Source organism: Canis aureus, chromosome 1 (assembly GCF_053574225.1).
Source record: "Canis aureus isolate CA01 chromosome 1, VMU_Caureus_v.1.0, whole genome shotgun sequence".
Lineage (NCBI taxonomy): Eukaryota > Metazoa > Chordata > Mammalia > Carnivora > Canidae > Canis > Canis aureus.
In genome coordinates this window covers 84,929,053-84,949,471 of record NC_135611.1, presented here as the reverse complement: position 1 = coordinate 84,949,471, position 20,419 = coordinate 84,929,053, and the positions used below count along the sequence as shown (strand labels likewise).

General features: G+C 36.0%; 1 pseudogene; it reads left to right on the top strand.

Moving 5' to 3' along the window:
• Positions 1 to 20,309: 20,309 nt before the first annotated feature.
• LOC144289647 (U4 spliceosomal RNA) lies at positions 20,310 to 20,376 on the top strand (annotated as a pseudogene).
• The last annotated feature ends 43 nt before the right edge of the window (positions 20,377 to 20,419 follow it).

Sequence of the window (20,419 nt, the reverse complement as noted above, 5' to 3'; positions counted from 1 at the left end):
AATTGTTCAGTAGTCATTTGCATCATTCTAAATAAAATGATATATATACATATATTTTTTTAAACCCCATAAACTCAAAAATTGGGGCACCTGGGTGACTCAGTTAGTTAAGCATCTTTCTTTGGCTCAGATCGTGATCCCAGGGTCCTGGGATCAAGCCTCACATTGTGCTCTCTTCTCATTGGGGAGCCTGATTTTCCCCTCTGCCTGCCACTCTACCTACTTGTGCTCCTCTCTCTCTGTCAAATAAATAAATAAAATCTTAAAAAAATAATGCTGCAAAACATACATATTTTTAAAAACCTCAAAAGTCATTGTTAATATGCCCTATTCCATCTAAACAAAGATATGATCTTGTTTTAGATGGTTTTAGTTTGCATACATAATTTAATAATTTGTGTGTGTGTGTGTGTGTGTGTGGTTTTTAATTTCTTTTTCTCACCAAAATCTAGTATTTCATGACATTTTTCTCATTGCATTATATGCCATGGAACAGAATTCTTAGAGGTAACATTATAATGGGGTTTTTCTACAGTGAGATTTACAGACCTGGAAACTCATTATCTTAAGGCTTTTCTTCACAATAGCACATTAGCCAACCAAATTTGGCATACCTCTTTATATATTCTGACCTTGTTGGCATCATCTTATATTTTCGTGGTCACCGGGTGCTGCTGCTGAAGTCTGCAGCTGATAAATTATGGTTGGAGTTACTGCTTGGGCAGGATCTTTGTTAACATATAAAATGGAGGTAGAAAGCTTATTTTAGCATTAGTAGATACCTTGTCAGGTGGTATGAAACACTATCATTGTCAATGCGTATCAGGCAAACTAAAATAAGCTGAAAATAATCATACTCTAAAGGTAATCAGTAAATTTGAGAGTCAAAGCAGTTTAAATTTTTCAGTTAAATTTTTGTCATGAAAAATAAATGAATAGATTTTTGTCATGGCACCGATTACCTCCTTAACTCTAGTAGGTTTTTATTTTTGCATGCATAGCCAAAAAAGCATGGGGCATTAAAATAATAAATGTAATATTTTTCATGAATCTTAGCAGCTAACCCTTAAAAGAGCACTCGCATGGGTAGTGAGTAGACATAGATTGCTAGCATTCATGGACACTTCACACATCATTTTGACCATGAGAAACACATTTAAGAGGGAGAGGGCTCAGATCTAAGTGGCACATCAGCGTGAGATAAGCCCTACTACATGGAAAAGTAGGGGGCTGTGGCAAACAGGAGAGTTCATGCCTTTCTCAAGGGGCAACATCTAGCTAGTTAATTGTCACTGTACAGAAATGCCAGCTCAGTATGGTCAACACATTCAATTTCTGATAAAAGGAAATTAGATTCTGTGTGAAATGACTTATATCTTAAAAATTAGCAGTTAATTAAAAAGCGAAACATTGTGAGTGCTGAACAAAGCAAACAAGATGAATTTATTTACAGCCATGATAAAGCTTATAGGTTGCCAGTTATGCAGCCTGTTTAGAATAACATGTTACCATTACAAATGAGGTGACTGACGCCCCGAAAAATTCAGTAACTTGCCCAAAGTAATGAAATCACATCATGATAACGCAGGCTATCCCAAATTACTATCTTCTGCTCATGTGACTTAATTATATTTAACTTATCATTCCACGATAAATTCATAACAAGATTATAGTCAATGTGAAGTAATTCTGTGTGTGCGTGTGTCACATACCAGTGTGTCAGTGAAGTATCCTCATATACATTGTGCTGCGTTCTTACACATTATCTCATTTAATTCTTCCCATGAGCATCTCTGTACTAGGAAGGGAACCTGGAAACCAAGTTCTTGCATATTGTGAAACAAAAATAAATAAAAGTATGGAGTGTGTAGAATTTGAAAAGTTTAAAGCCTAAGTAAGATTTGTTCTTTTTTTAAAAATATTTTTAGTCATTTATTTGAGAGAGAGAGATACTGAGAGTGCACAAGCAGAGGGAGAGGCAGAAGGAGAAGGAGAAGCAGAGTCCCCACTAAGCAGGGAGCCCAACACAGGGTTGGATACAGGGCTCCATCCTGAGACCCCAGGATTATGACGTGAGTCAAAGGCAGATGCTTAGCTGACTGAGCCACCCAGGTGCCCCTAAGGTTTGTTCTAATACGCTGTTTAAATGAAAGGTTGATATTTTCTTTCTTATTTGAAAGCAGAACTTAGTAATTACTAACCTACAGAAAGTTTCTGCTATTTTTCAAACTATTTTTATGCCTGTTATCTAATTTGCTTTGATGACAAAGGGATAACCAAGCTGAGGCAGTTACGAGTGTTTTGAAACTCCATTCATATACTCTTTTTTTATTGGCTTCTCTACTTGTCTCAATCATTTGTGTGCTCTTCTAGTAAATACTTTATACTTATTTTTTCATCACTGAGACAACTCCTCTAGATTTCAGTTAATTTTCTATCCTATATTTTCTTAACTCATAAAATCTTCACTCCACTCTTTCTCTATCAAATTATTTTAAAACTAAAGAGAGGGGGCAAAATAGTGAAAGAAATGTTCTCCAAAATAAAACAACAGTACAGAATGGTTGATAGGATGAAGGCATTAGGCAATATAAAATTATACTGCACTGTTGTCAAAATTACGGAAATGTTGGGATATGTTCATTCTAATCAATCCTGCTATATAATTGCCCTTTGTTTCCTAGAGTATGAATCAAATGTGCACAGAAATACTAGCTTTGCAGTCACAACCTCAGAGCATAGAAGTATATCTCATAATCTACTTTAAAAATCACAAAATTTGCTCTATGGCATCCAGTATACAGATACTATTGATAAACACTCATAGTATTATAACAGAATTAGCCCAAATAATGTTTAGGGTCTTCTCATTATAAAATCATTTGCTATTCATTCTATGTTCAGCCATGTCACATGGTCTTCCGTAAGTGTTCATGTATGTGTAAAGTAAATCACTCTTTTCCTTTCTTTGATGTTAACTGAATGCAAAATGCATCTGCCCTAACAATATCCACCAATCCATCTTGTATATTGGCACAAATACCATCCTGTAGCATCTGGAATATTAAGGTAAAGAGTAATTTTACTACCTGAAACCATAGTCTGGTGATTTGGGTGATAGAAAGCCTATGGAAACCCGTATCCCCTTATAATTATGAATCATTTCAATTAGCATGATCTACCCATAAAGATTATTTAAAATTTTCAATCATAAGAACACAGAAGCACAGAATTGAATTATTTTAAGTTAGGGTTCCAGAAACAGGCAGCTAAAGTCAAGGGATTAATAGTCTTTAAATCTCCTTTGGATCTCATGGAAAAACCACCATCACCATTGTTGTGCTACATTCCCTAAAATGCCAAGCTGTAAATAGGCACCTTTGAGCTATTTTTTTTATTATTTTTAAAAATCTCAGCTGGCACTTTGTTAAAGAGCACATTTCTTATACTATTCCTGTCCCAGGAAACTGGTATACCTGTTTTTGCATCTGTTAGAGACTAAGTAAGGACTTCTCATATAAAATCAAAGTGTAGGATACACAGTTGCATGGCTCTCGTTTGCTTTTGCCTGTTCAGGATAATTTCATCCTCCACCTACACTAAATGTTTTTTTTTTTTTTTTAAACCTCCCTGAATTTATTTATTTATATATGCATCTCTCTTCTCTTTTTGACAATAAGTTTCATTAAGGTCAGTGACCACATCCTAGCAATAGTTCTACTGCCTACTCAGATTCTGGCATAATAATTGTCTGCAATGCATCCTCAGTGGTTTGAAGACTAAATAGGGTAAAAATATTCTAAAATTTTAAATAATAAGAATAATTAGCAGACTGAGGCTCAGTGTAATTTTAATATTTTAACTAAGATCTAAAGCCTAATGATTTCTGAAATGGATAAACACGGAAGCTTACTTTTTCTCAATGTTACAGGCTTTGTGCATGTTTAGAAGCATTAATTTGTTCTTAGATTTCCAATCTCTATTTTGAAATAAGCTGAAGAGTCTTATACACTTAACCTTGAAACGTAGTTATGTGTATTGCTTTCCAAAGTCAAAGTATAAGGACGTACCATCATTGTTAGAAATAAAGTCAAAAAATTATGCATGACCTTGTGAATGGAACAAGGAAAGTTAGTGAAGATTCAAGAAGATTCCTATTATTTCTGAAGTACATGCTACTATCCACAGGAATCTTTGGGTGACATTTTAGCTAAATTCAGTAAAATAGAAATCTAAGTTTTATATATTACAAAGAAGTATAATTCAAATTTATTTGTAGCAAATTTTCAAAGACAATGAAATAATATCATGGAGTTCGTAGCTCTCTGAATAACTTACTAATTCTATTTCAGAACTTATATTATTAAGAAATCCTCACACATGTGAACAAGGAGATCTGTATCATTGAAGGATAGTACCAGGAATATAATCTTTAATAATAAACAAATTAAATCCTCATCATTAGATAAATGCATAAATAAAATTTAGTACATGTAATATGGAATAGTATACAGCACATACAAGCAGTCAATTCAATCCATGTTAGACATTTCAAGTTGTAACATTGAGTTAAACAATATGTGGAATGATAGTTGAAGGTTGAAGCTATTCATGTAACATAAATATGCAAACACATACAAAAACAATAACATTACTTTGAGTATGCACACATAAATATACATGTAAAATATGCATGTTTATAGTACTTAGAATGGATTGGAAGGGTTTAAATTATGCTTACGGTAAGAATTCTTTGGAAAGAAGGGAGGGGATTTGGATTTAGGGTGGCAATAAAAGGAGATTTAGATATACTCCATCTGTCTATCTTTCTATTTAAAAAGACTAGAAAAGTATACAAATATGACTGTTAATTCTTGATCACAGGGATATATGTTTCCAATATTTTCCTTTTGTATCTTAATAATTCTGAAAAAAAGTTTTCAGAAATTTTAGTGTTACTACTTCTGTGTAAAGCATTAATATTTTTCTCAGTTACAATTTAGAAAAGGATCATTAACAGTAAAAGAAGCAACCACAGGTTGGTTACATCTTGAGTCTAGAGTCATGAAAACATCTTTGTACCAACCTATGTCCAGACCAACCTTGCTAATGTAATGTTTTGGCTTTATTTAGTAGAGGTGATAGACTTAGATATGGTAATACTTTAATAATTTTCCTACAACTCAATAAATCATTACATATTTATAAAAGATACATTTTGGTGTCAAGAATATTTTTTCTGAATCTCATAACAGACAAGAGACTTGAACTCTTGTTCTAACTATGCTTTTAATCCCTACTCTGGAAAATGGGACCAGTCACGAATAATTTGTAATCAGACCTTTCAACTTGTATGATTCTGCTTTGCTGTAAGACACAATAATGTCCTCAGTAGATCTTATTCCACTCATGTCCATGTCCAGGTTCCCCATACATTTCCCTAGAATTTAGTGGGAAGTGAAAGAATTGAGAACTAATAAATTCTAAGTAAGTATTGTGGACCTAATATTTCATATTCGGTTCTTAAAACATTCCTAAGTGGCAGATACCGTTTTCTCCATTACTGCAATAAAGGACTGGGGTTCATGTAGATCAAATCATGATTAGAATATAGACACTGTCTAACTCCCAAACCTATTTATTATACAAGAAAACTCATTCAGAACTCACATTAAAATATCCGGTCACTAGAATTCACAGAGTGATTTAAATGTTGTGGTACAGTTGTTATCATCTTATCCCTCACAACATTGCTGCCTAAGAAACAAGGGTGACAAGCTTAAGGATAAGTAGATGTCTGCTAAAGGGGACTTTGAGTTTGTATTAAAAAAAAAAAGGAGATCTTTATTCAAGTGATTTTGATAGATCCACCTTCACATCTACTCTGTTGAGAATCTGATGTAGAGAAAAAGGTTAGAGGCATGGCTCTTTAAATACATTATCATCTAGTTACTCTGGAAATAGGTAAATGACAAGATGACTGAGCAAATGCTAGGCCTCCCAGTTCACTGAAAGCTGATAGCTATTTTGCATACTTTTGCCCACCATTTGCCCAAGCCAAGGGAGCAATTGATGTCGTAAGTATTGTTTGCTTGGGTACCAAACCACACACATACCTATTCCTCCTGTTGAGTGTAATTGAACCTCATTTGATGGGCAAAGTGGGGAAACAGTTCAGTAAGCCTTCTGGGACTCATCTGTACAATTACCTTCAAAGACAACTTTACATGGAGAAAGGTAGAATTATGGCAAGAGAATTAGGTCAGTTTAAGTAGTTGGGTTTTGGAGCAGGTATTTAAGAAGGCAAAATAAAATAATAATTTAACCATATTAAATTATGGTTTGGGACCGTTTGGGAAGTTTTTAATTTGACATCTACATAAATTTCTTACAAGCATATTGTAAAACCTTTGATGTGATCATTTTAGATCACAGTATAAAAGAGATACCTACGGTTTTCTTTTTAACAATTTGTGTGTTTACCTAAATAAAAAACATTTAATAGATTTAATAGATCTGTTTTCTAATGCTGTTCCCTTGTTAAAACATGTTATGAGTTTTCCAATTCTAAAATGATTTAAGGGTTCTTTTTTAAATTTTATTTTTTCTTGAAAAAAATGGGGTTATTAAAAGTAGCTACTTGCCAGTGACTAACCCAGCATGCAGAACATATTTGTCTTGGCCGGTTCCCAATCCAATTATGTCAGAATTCCTAGGGGTCGAACCCAGGCAATTGGGCTTTACAAATCATACCAGGCACAGCCAGTTCTAATATGCAGCCAATATAGAGAACCATTGATATATTCATCATTTTACTGACCATCTGAAGCTTGCCACCTTGCTAGAGCTTACAATACTGCTATTCTCTCCACGAGTATTTCCAAACAACTGAATATATTATATTGCAAAATAAGGAGAAGATCAACTAAAACTGAGAACATTTAACCATGTCTGTTTCATTGAAGTAAACTTAAGGAAAGGTAAATGGATCTCAAAAAGAGATCCTATTTATTTTTTCTCTCTCTTAATAGATTATTTTAGTAATGAAATATTTTTAACACGTTATTTAGGGAGCTACCATTTTACAGTTGCAATCAAGCAGTGTTTTGTTTTTACTTAAGAAGATATTGCCATGTCCCATTATTTCATATTTGGTTATTAGTAGATGCATTAAACCTACCTTCCAAATGCATGTTTTAAATGACCTATCAGTAGTACAAATGTAGTATCTATTGATCTATTATTTTTCCAAAATGAGTCTCTTCTTATTCTGTAAGAAATAAAGCCAAATAAAATATACTATTACATCTGAACTATTCTTAGTTTATCATTTCCTATTTGTGCAGCATTATCCTATGTACCTTTGACAACTTAAATATTTTTTATAGTATTACAATTATAAAGTTTGTAAACAATTCTTCAAAAGATGGATAAACAACTACTAATCCCAGATGCACATATGTTGTAGGTACATACAAATAATACATATTAGTTCCATTTAGTGGAAATGAAAGAAACAATTGTTGAGGGGTAGACATAGTAGAGTCACAATTCTGAGACAGAGAAAGCATGAGTAGAACATCATCATTATAATACACCAAAACATTATTAGCAAGGCGAAAAGATCCAAATAATTTTTTTGCACACATATTGTTTCTCTGTGATTTCTATTGTTTCTATGATCTTAATTTTTGTATGGTTAAGAATTTTAATTAAGTTTCTTAACCACTATCAAGAATTACACAGATGTCGTTCTGTGTTATATTTGTCTCTTTTCCTTGTTAATGACAGGATTGAAATGTTGTTTTGGTTAAGTCAAATTAAATTGTAAGTTATTTAAAACAGATGACCAAAACTCAGTGTAATGCTTCCCTGTTCTTCTGAGATCTGCCTTAGATGATGCCAAATGTCTAGAGACTTACCAAATGTGTATTATTACTAGTAGTAGTATTATAATATATACACTCATGTTAGCAATATTATAAGAAGCTTCATGCTTTTGTCTACAGAATAAATGATACAATAGAGACCCTGAAATTATTTGTAATTTTCTGAATTCTTTAAATAAAAATGTCTGGCTAAATGCATGAGTTTCATTTAAAAGCTCTTTTTGCTCAAGTACTTTCAATTATGATTTGAGTTTGCTGTACACTCACTGGCAATACATTCAGAGACTGAGATAAGAGATTTGTTAAATTTTGAGAATTATGCTTTATTTTTGCTATCAGATTTCAGTATAGATTTAGATTGCTAAATTTCAGATATATGGGATCTTATGAATGACAAAAGCCATAATTGCCTCTACTTTGTTCAAGGTTTTCTACAATTAGGTGTGTTACCATGTTACAATCATTTTTTCTAACTCTTTTTCAAATTCAAAAAAGTTTCAGGTCACTTCCTAAATATCTGCTTTTGATTTATTTTTCAGAGTTCCTTACCAGCATATTGTTGGAAAACCTTTTTAATCCACAAATACCTTTTCAATATATCTACATATTATTATTTTAATTGCAGCAAAGCCAATCCACTTTTGAAAGTACATTCTACATAGAGCCACATCCCCATTGGGGATGGATTATGTTAGAGAATCATTTGTGGAATGTAACAAATATGGTTACTGTTGCTTGGCATCCAAGGTCTACAGAACTGACATTGATCCCACAATGATCCCCAATACCATTTTTAGAGACACCTCTTCACCTGCCAATGAATTAAAAAATAAAATTTATCAAGAGACAAAGGCAATATAATTCAGATTCCAAACTCACTAAAGGAGTTGGCCTCTTGCTTTGAAATGCAAGCAAATGTATTAAGTACAATGTGGGTACATCTTTGATGACAACAGTCTAAATGAGGTAGAAGTATATCAGATAATCTATCAATTCCATTTTCTTTCTTAGAGTCTTTTTACTTTATGCTTTAAATTAGATGTTAGCTCTCTAAGCTTGGAAATTTCTTTAAACTCTTTCTGGTGTTAGGTGCCCTCTTGGCTTGGTCCAAGTTCTTACTCCCATTTGCTTTAATGAATAATTTAACAACAACAACAACAACAACAACAACAGCAACAAATCAAGACGGTTATGCATGGACCAACAATGAAGTGAGGGATAAACCAATACTTACAGTTAATCCATCTGTTTACCTGAGGTACACAATTACAAAGTATAAGCAAAATAGGAAATAATAGCATCTTCTCATAGGTATATAAAACTGTGATTTATTTGTCTCTGTCTCTACATGAAACTAGTTTGCCTGTTACTGGATCCCATCCTCTCCTGCATGCTCTGGAAGTTTGATACTACAAATACTCCCTCTTGGATTAAATATCATCCCCCTTTGGTTAGATTATGACCCAAATGCCTGGAAGTACTCTATATTTTCTCTCACTAGAAAAAACACACACACACTCTTCCGTGATTCCACATCTTGCTAACCACCAGCTGCTTCTACATTTTGCTGAGCCCCTTTGTAGCAAATCTCCATTTTTAAATTTCTTCCTCTTATTTTTTTTTTTAAGATTTTATTTATTTATTCTTGAGAGAGGGAGAGGCAGAAACACAGGCAGAGGGAAGAGCAGGCTCCATGCAGGGAGCTCGACGTGGGACTCGATTCAGGGACTCCAGGATCACGCCCTGGGCTGAAGGCAGGCGCTAAACAGCTGAGCTACCCAGGGGTCCTATTTCTTCCTCTTTTGAACTAGCTCCAGCTAGTCACACCAGTATATTAAAGCAACTCTTATTTGACATCCATATTGCTGACTCTAAAGGCTATTTACCTATCCACAATTTACACAAACTCTTAACACAATTGAAAACTCCTTCCTCCTTGACAGATTTTATTTTTCCCTACTTGGATCCTGGGATGCTTTTGTTTTCTTCCTGCCTCCTATATCTTCCTTGAAGTTGACATTGCAGCTTCCTCCACCACTTCTGAACAAAAATGAATGCCAAAGTGTCCCAGCTGAATGAAGTCTTTGCTCTCCAAGTAAATCCTTCCTTTGTAAATTTATGGGTTCTTTGGTTTCCCCTATTATCAGTATGATAATGACTTCCAACCCTGTATCTCTACCCCTAGCCAAACACTCTATTTCCCACAAAAAATAAATTTCTCTAGTCTCTACCTTTTTAGTAAAATATGATTCTATCCGATTAGATGTTCAGGCTATAAACCTACAGTACACATTCTTGATTCTTCTCTTTCCTTCTTGCCCTAAATCCATGAGTAAATCCTGACAGCTCTACCTTGAAAGATTAAGAGAATTCTAAACTTTTCTCAATACCTCTTTGGACTTTGGATTTCAGTCCAAACCTTTGGGCTTCAGTCCAAATCTCAGTTAGATCTTGACCGGATTACTACAAAATTCTCTTCTATCCCTACTTTTCCTACATTTGCCCTATTGTAGTAGCCACAATTATTCTTCAAAAGAAAGCAAATCATTTCACAACCTGCTCACACCCTTTAGTAGTTCTCTACACATTTAGACTGTCAAATTCTTTATGAGTTAGAAGGCATCCCTTGCTTACCCACTGGCCAGTCTTAGCATTCTCTCTCTTGCTCTTTCATCCCTTAAAGTCATCATTCTTATTTCTACTTCAGGGATTCTAAACTGGCTGTTCCTTCTTTCTGAAGTTTTCTTTGTTCAAATAGTCACACAATGCTCTCCTTTACACTCTATCTTTGCTCAAATGTCCTTTCCACAGGGCAGCCTTTCTGATGATCCTATCTAAAAAATTATTCAATTTGGCCTTCTTTATCCTTTGGTCTTATTTTATTTTCTCTCTTGAACATACTACCTGAAAGCATGATATTTGTTTGCTTGTTTATTTTTCTGTCTCCTCCAACAGAGTACAAGTTCCATAAAAACAGGATTGTGACCTGTTCATCCATGAATCACCATGGAAACTGATACATAGGTGGAGTTCAGGACAATTTTCTAAATAAATAAATGAATCAATGATAGCATGAATTGTGTGATAATTCATTCACTATTTTTATTGATTAAAAAAATATCAGGATGAAAGAAAAACTATCTTTTTATGCAGACTAGTTTTCAATTCTTTCTGGAAATGCATAGCAAGACTACATATGTCACATTCTTGATCTAGGTGTGGCCCTGTGATTATAAGGGGACACTAGCTATGATATGTACCACTTCCCATCTAACTTCACAGAATGTCCTAATGTACTCTCTATAGTTTTTGCCCTTATGTCAAGATGCCAGGGACCACAGCAAACTTGGAAGCCACATGTTGGAGATGTCAGAATGCATCAGTTTGTGTCTTGGGTTTACTGTGTAGAACAAAGCATACCAGTGACTCTGGACTCCTCTGAACTATTTGCATAAGGGAGAAACAACTTCTATTGTTTTTGACTAATTATTTTTCAATCTAGGTTTACAACAGTTTGACTAATGAAATCAGTATTGTAACTGTCCAACTTCTGCCTGAAGAGATAAATTCCAGACACAGTATTCCTAGATGTTGGATGAAGAAGGTAACTATGGTTGCAACATAGAGTGTGAATATTATTATGTATCCCTGTGTTTGCAAATCTGAGCCTTCTGCTAAGCCTCATATGTTCAAAGCTAGAGCTGTTTCAACTGAGTCATTTGCTCCAGGCATAGCAGAAGGACTCTCATCCTCAGGTTGGAATTTAGGGAGTAACCCCCTGGTTGAGTGCAAGTGGTTAAGCACAAGTGGGAAGAGGACCTCGAAATCCAACCACTCTAGATTCAAACTTTTAATCAATTCTCACACTTTTATCTTTTTGTATCACACATTCTTTCTGAGGTAATTTTAACCTTTTTGGTGTTTTGATGATAAATTAGTCATATTTCTTTGAGAACTTAAGTGATGGTTTCCTCTGATCTGCTCAGTGATCACTCCCTCTCCTTCTGGCTTAAAAAATAAAAATCTATTTAAATTGCTCATCTGTTCATGTCTACTCTTCTTTTTCCTTTGTCATTCTTAGTATGTATCTCTTTTGACCCTTTATTATCACTGTAATTTTGGCAAGGCTTCAGGAGAGTAAAGAGATAATTACATACAGTTAACCTTCCATGGATAATGAGAAGTTACTTAGCCAACTTTAAAATGCCTAAGCATCTTCCATCCTAGAGCAAAACAAAACAACTTGAAAAAACAACACTTCACAGGACATTACACCCTTCTTGTGATATTGCTCAATTTCTCTTCTTTCCTTACAGCATTGGTTCTCAACTAGGGGCAATTTTGTTCCCAAAGGGATATTTAGCAATGTCTAGAGACATTTTTAGTTGTCATGACAGAAAACGCCACTGGCACTTGGTGAGTAGAAACCAGGCATGCTGCTAAATATCCTAGAATGCATAGAACAGGCTCTCCACAACACACTATTATCTGGCCCAAGATGTCACCAGTGCCGAGACTGAAAAACACCGTGCTTTAGAGCCAACCTTCTCAAAGACTACGATTCATTTCACCTTCCATTCAGATCTCAAGCCAGACTAATCTGGAATTTTTCCTTCCTTCTCTCCCCTGCCCTTCTTCAATTGGGTTGGTCTTGCTAATTGTTCAGGAGGTTGGAACACGCAGAGTATCTGTGCTCATCTGCTACAAGGACAAAACAAAAACCAGCCTAAACCTAATAAAAAAAATCAGCCTGATTGAATCTCCCCTGACCCCCCAATATCACAGTCATAAGACACCCCCAATCTTATTAGGAGCCTACAGTTCAAAAGGCAACAAGGCAAAACATGTAGGGCTGGCTTTCTTGCTTTATGAGAATCTCCTTCTCTAATTAGGAGGCACTTAAGTTGTGAAAGTTCATTTTCATATAATCTCATCTGGAGAAATCACAAAGGTCAGCTCTCTAGGAGGAGAAATAGATAATCTGACATGATCTATTTTCATGGGGTTAGGGATGAGATGGGGTTAGGGATGAAATGGAGGCACACTGGCTAATCCTTCAAGTCTAGGAACTGAGGTCTTATCTCAATATTAGTTGGATGAAATAACTCTTCCTTAATGGTGACTGGAAATAGTTAACTATTGTTAGTCCAGTTGTTCATCTTATAGGGCCCCCAAGATTGGATCCCTGTTACAGACTAAATTATGTCACCCCTCACAATTCATCTGTAGAAGCCCTAATCCCCATTGCTTGTGCATTTAGGAATAGAGCCTATAAAAGGGTATCAAGGTTAAATGAAAACATAAGAGTGGGACCCTAACCCAGTAGGACTGGTTTCCTTATGAACACAAGAAGAACAAAGAACATCAGGGATCACTCATATAGATAAAATACCACGTGAGGCCACAGAGAGAAGATGGCTATCTGCAAGCCAAGAAGACAGGCTTTAGGAGAATCCAAACTTTCTGACACTTTGCTCTTGTATTCGAAACTTTAGAACTTTCAGAAATAAATTTCTGTGATTTAAACCTCCCAGTCTTTAGTATTATGTTATGGCAAACTAAGACAACCTCCCCTAGATTCATGGTGGCTTGGGAAAGATATGCTGTTTATATACTGTAGTATCCTCTATTAAAAAATAATGAAAATCCTGTGTCTTTGTATTATTTATATCCATTTTTAAAAAACTGCTTGATAGGGAACCCTGGGTGGCACAGTGGTTTAGCGCCTGCCTTTGGCCCAGGGCGCGATCCTGGAGACCCGGGATCGAGTCCCACGTCGGGCTCCCGGTGCATGGAGCCTGTTTCTCCCTCTGCCTGTGTCTCTGCCTCTCTCTCTCTCTCTGTTTGACTATCATAAATAAATAAAAATTAAAAAAAAAAACTGCTTGATAGGTCACAAACAATAGGAAAAAAAATAGAATCAAATATTTGACAGAATTTTAATAAGTTTATTTTATTGGGAGAAAATGGGAGAATTTAAAATAATAACAATAAATAATAATAAAATTTAAATAGGTACTTATTAAAAAATGAAATTTTACACAGTAACACAGCCAGAGTTTTTAAACAATATGGAGAGATTTATTCCCAATGAGACCAAATGCATAATATAAGCATGTGAGTTTTTTTCCTACTATATTTTTGTGGGGTGATTTTGAGGGTATTTCCTATTTCTGTCATTCTCCTCTCAGATGGTTTCCATTTGGTTTATTTACTGAAGTTTCTTAATCCATAGTTTCAAATATAAGTAATTTTCAGTGAAGCCACTTCGGAGCTTTGTTTTTGGAGCATTGGACTGTTTGTCATTATTTAAACCAGTATTGTTCTTTAAGATTTTCTAATCATTCTCAGACATTCTCAAATTCCTAATAGCACTGCACAAACATACATGGATTGCTTTTTACCCATTCGTTTGTTCCTAATAATTCTGGCCAACATATTCTATTAGAGTCCAAAATTAATGGCAAAGTGAAGTCACTTTGCCAAAATGTTTCACTGATTGTCGAGGTATTTACCATTTATTTTCTGTTGTTTCACAGATACTCAGTGTTTTTTCATTAAACTCAGATGAAAAGTGTTCATGCTTGAGTTAACATTTCATATTCTGATCTGTCAGCTCTTTCCAAATGCATCTGGCAATTTTGGTTTGTATCAGGCTTTATAATCCACTGTAATTCTTGCAAAGCTTCTGGCAGTGCTTGACTTTTCCTCTATAAAAACAATTTTAGAGGAGCATTGCCATTGCTTAGTCCTTACCAAGACAGTAGTTCAGGGTAGAGTCCATTTCAGATATGTCTCTAACATGATCAAAATAATCTGCCTTGTTAGAAGTCAATTACAGAGCCCAAGAGATACTCTTATCCTTGTGAGGACAACGTGGGGCCCAAATAATGAAATTTTTATGTTTAGTCTGTTCTCATGACTGGTTATGTAACCCACTATAAATTAATTGGACTAAGTCCCTAAATCTGAGTCTGCTCTGTCTCTTTTGTGGCCTTTCAGAGAAGAAAAGTAAAACATGTTTGGTAACTTTAATCCAATTTCCTCTGCCTACTGTGGGATATTGCTCTATCAATACTCTCTCTTTAAAACTAACATTTCTCCCAGTATTGTTCTTTTTTTATATGAATATGTACAAGTTTTCCACACTATTTTAAAACAATTCTACATCCGTCTTGTCTCTCGTCTCTAGACATTTCTCTTTATCCTTCTCAAATAGGTAAGCTTCTGTATTATCATTTTCCATGTGAATTCTCCCCTTCCACTTTGGTTTCTTCATCCCTTTGATTAAAGAATAATTTACATACAATCAAATGTTAAGTATACAACTGCATGATTTTCACAAATGCATATACTTGTATAACCCACATTCCTACCAAAATATCGAACAATTACATCCTTAGAAAATGCAGCAGTATCTCTTCCCAGTCAATCCCTCACGCTCTCACACACCAACACTGTACTTATTTCTATGACCAACATTTAGGTGAGTTTGTATTAAACTTCACCTATGTGAAATCACACAATAGCTGCTCTTTTGTGTGTGGCTATTTTCACTTCATGTAATGTTTTTGAGATTCAGTCATGCTGTTGCCTGTCTCAGTACCCCTATCAATGACTGAGTATTATCACTCTGTTGTATAAATATACCACAGTTTATCCACTCTCCAGTTGACAGACACGGGGGCTGCTCTCAGTTTTAGCTATTACGAATAAAGCTACTATGAATGTGTGCGACCACGTTTTTGTTGTTGTTGTTGTTGTGTGTGAAAGTATGTTTTTATGTTACTTGGATAAATTGTTAGGAGCGAAATTACTGGATGATTGGGTAAAGGTTTATGTCAAACTTTATTTATTTATTTGAGAGAGAGAGCACAAGTGGGAGCAGCAGCAGGCAGAGGGAGAGGAGGAAGCAGACTCCCCACTGAGCAGGGAGCCTGATGCGGAACTGGATCCCAGGACCCTGGGATCATGACCTGAGCAAAGGCAGATGTGTAAACAACTGAGCCACCCGGTGCCTCTACATCAGATTTTATAAGGGATTTCCTAACTTACTTTGCATAAACTTTTATGATTTTATAATCCACGTAACTCATTTCCACAGCAACGTATTAGATGAGAGAGTTTGGAAATGCAAAGACTGCTCTCAAAGATATCTTCAAAAGGCTTTCCCTACACAAGTCATCTTTGGACTAGTAATGGTCTCCAGTTGGCATGTTTGGTGGATCATTTAAAGAACTCATCTTCTTTTAGCTCCATGTGTTATCATGCATCACTTGTCCACTGAAATTCTCTCCTTCTTAGTTTTTTGGGATACCTGTTTTCCTTTCCATCTTTAATCACCTTAAAATTATCCTCATCCCTTTATAATAATATTCTTTTAAAGCTTGAAACACACGGGCTCACCCCTAGTGGCCTTCTCTCTTTTTTGTATGGTTATCTCCTTGGGAAATCCCAAGCACCACCCCAGTTTTCATTGCCATCTCTATGGGCACAATTCCTAGATTGAAGGCAGACCCTTTGATGCTTTGGGGCTCTCAACTTCTCTTTTTTATTATCAACTCATTATTTTCATGTGGATATAATACACATTTTTTCCATGAAGGACATCATTCTCATCTGAATATTTCCTCCATAGTCATAAATGGCTTTTTGCCTCTACTATGCAGAATGCAGTCAATAAGAGAGAACCAAAGAATGGTTTTTTGATGATAAAATAAGATGTGGATATGTTGTCAGTGACTCTGATGATTCAAAAGACTGCTTTCTTTAACTCTGATTTAGAGTTTCTATGTAACTGAAAGGATGTCACTCAATTTCTCAACATGTATTCACTGGTCAGTGAAAACTTTCAGCTCAATTTAACCTCAAAATGAGAAAGGTAGGCAAAGGTTGGAGGTAAAAGCAGCCATTGAATAAACTGGTAATTTAGGTGGAACAATTCATCTGTGTGCCAAAGCAATTCTGAGACAAATTCCTAGTATCTTTTGGAATAGGATAGGGTCATTCTTTTAATAAAGAGGGATTGATTAATTAAAGAATCAAATAAAGTTTTTTTAGAAAGAAAGATGCCATACTTGTTTGTGTGTGAGATTGTGTGTGTGCACGTGTGTATGTGTGTGTGTGTGTATGTGTGTTTGGATGTGTATGTGTGGGCTTTAAAATAGATCTTATTTCAGTGATAATCCTGTCCATACACTGGCTCAAGTTATTTTTTTAACTCATCCTCCCTGTGTCATCTAGTTGATCAGTTCTGTTTGCCACTTCTAAGCTTTTCATATCCAGTGAGCAAATTTTAACTATAAAACACTGTTGAATCTCTCTTGTATACTTCGTTCCCATTCCTAAATCCTTATACAACATATTTATCATTCTTGTCTGAAATATTCAAATAGATTCATTACTCTATGTCATGAATCCTGGTGTCTTCTTCTGCAGTGTCTAATATACATATTGCTCATGGAGTATACTTGTTTTAACACAATTTGTATTATGTTACTACTCCATAAACCCGTTTGGCCAACCATTACCAGCAAGCTTTAAAGACAGTGTTTTGTATCCTCAGCAAAACATGCTAGGATTATTTTAATAGCAGCTATACCTCTGGACCCTCTGTTTCCTCACTGAACATTCACCCATCACTCTTCCGTTACCATTTACATTAGTCATTATTGAAGTACTTTCTCTTCCAGACACAACATACCCTTTCACATCATGATGCCTGTGCACATGCTCCTACTACCTGCCTTTGTTTCTTTAAAAAAATACTTTATTTATTTATTCATGAGAGACAGAGAGAGAGAGAGAGAGAGAGAGAAAGGCAGAGACACAGGCAGAGGGAGAAGCAGGCTCCATGCTGGGAACCCGACATGGGACTCAATCCCAGGTCTCCAGGATCACACCCCAGGCCAAAGACAGGCGCTAAACTGCTGAGGCACTAAGGCTGCCCTACTACGTGCCTTACATCACTTTCTCTTCCCTGTCTTCTTTGCACCCATGTATTCAGCTTTCATAATTCAAATCTAACATGAGTAATTACGTTCACCCTTTATTCTGACTGGTACTACAATTCTAAAAAGTATGATATAAAAACAAAGGTCCTGTTAGTCCTGGTATCTCTTTACAGAGAGTATAATTACATTTAGATAAAGCTTAAAAAACTTTAAAGCATATTCTTCATAATCATTGCTACTGAGGTAAGCAAAATGAATTACATTTATGAGGCAACTTACTTGAGTATGTATAAATAGAAGAATTAAAGAAATTTGCTCCTCTTTCCCCGCAAATATGAAGAGGATTTCTACAAGAGAGTGGACTTATCTAAGACTCAAATCAAGTTTAAAAGAAGTCATTTCAAAACTGCAGCTTTCTTGTAGTTTTAGGGTATAACAATTAAGAGGAGTCTCCCTTAGTTTTTATTTTTTAAAGATTTTATTTATTTATTTATTCATAAGAGACACACACACACACACACACAGAGGTAGAGACATAGGCAGAGGGAGAAGCAGGCTCCATGCAGGGTCCTGCAGGTGCGGGACTTGATTGATCCAGGGTCTCCAGAATCAGACCCTGGGCTGAAGGCGGTGCTAAACTGCTGAGCCACCCAGGCTGCCCAGGAGTCTCCCTTAGTAAAGGCACTATTATCGCTTGGTCTAGGCATAGATGGACAGGGAAAAGAAAGAGAGAACCTAATTACGGAATGATGCAAAGGATTAATTTCACCGTGGAAAAGTCAATATACCAATTATGGTGCAGATAAGAAGATTTTATTTTCCTTATAGATTAAGACCTGACTGCAAACATATGTTCTAAGTACCTCGAAGTTAAAAGAGACAAGTTGCTGGTTGGAATGCCATACATGTACATCATGTGAATGGTAGAAAAGGTGTAAAATGGAGAGCTTAAGTTCAGTCAAGAGAGTACACCACTGCTCAGATCCATTGATTTGATCCCTCTCACATGGGGGATGTCAAGGTATTCCTTCTATGGTGAAGAATAGGTTGTTGCATCTGACCCCCCTGACAATAAAAAAGAGGTACCATACTTACTGGCACTCTGGATTTTGAAGGCAACTAGTCCTTATTTGAATGTTATTCTGGATCAATTACCAGTGATGTGAAAAGTAACTGCTTTTGAGTGATGCTCAGAAAAGGAGAAGGCTCTGAAACATATCCAAACTGCTGTGAAAGCTGCTTCTGCCACTTGGGCCATATGATCGACATATGATCCACAGATCCAATGGTGCTTGAAGTTTTAGTGGTGATAGGGATGCTTTTTGAAGCCTTAGGTAAATCCCTACAGGTGACTCATAGCACAGACCATCAGTGTTTTAGAGCAAAGCCCTACCATCCTACACAAATATTTTCCAATTGAGAAACAGCTATTGGCCAGCTACTGGGCTTCAATAGAGACAAAATGCTTGAACAAAAAGCCACTAAGTTACCATGTGACTTAAGCTTCCTGTTATGTACTGGGTACTGCTACCTGTCCCTCCAAGCCATCCAGTAGGGTGTGCACAACAAAACTGCATCATCAAATGGGAGTGATACATATAGGATTCAACACAAGTAGGTTCTGAAGGTGCAAGTAAGTTACATGAAATGCCCCAAATGCCCATAGATACCATCTTGCTACACTGCCTCTTCTCTTCTGGCCTGTACCTATGCTGTGATGGGGTGTTCCCTATGACCAGTTGACCGAGGAAGAGAAGATTCAGGCCTGGTTTACAAATGACATTACAGGATAGGTAGACACCACTTTATAATGTTGGACGACTGCAGTGAGCGCTATAGCTTTCTGGGACAACAATGAATGACAGGAGCAAAAGGTAATTCTCTCAGTGGGCAGAACTTGGAGTGGTACACTTGGTTGTGGACTACTGGGAAGGAGAAATGACCAGATAGGTGATTATAGACTAATTTATAGGCCATGGGAAATGGTTTGGCTGAAAGGTCAGGGGCCTAGAAGGAACATGCCTGGAAAACCAGTGACAAGAAAATCTGAGGAAGAGGTATGTAGACAGACCTTGCTGCATTGGCAAGAAAATGTGAAGATATTTGTGTCCTTTGTGAATGGTCAAATGGTGATCTTAGCTGAGATAAATTTCAATAAGTAGACAAAATAGGTCATTTTGTCTGCCACTCCTATCATTGCCCAATGATCTCAAGTTGGCCATGATGGCATAGATGGAAGTTTATGCATGGGCTCAACAACCTGAATTTCAACTTAATAAGGCCAACCTGGCTGCAGCCTCTGCTGAGTGCCCAAACTGCCAGGACAGAGACCAACCAACACTGAGTCTCCAATATGACACCATTCTCCAGAGTGGTCATTCTCCTATCTGGTGGCAGGCTGATTACATTAGACTGCTTCCATTACAGAATGGGAGAATTTTGGTCTTAGTAAAATAGACACTTTTTAAGCTTTGCACAGTGGCAGTATCATAGCCAATGAGGTTTATCCGAGGCGTGATTACTGTTAATTAAGATAGACACTTTTACTCTGGATTTGGATTTTCCTTCCCTACATGC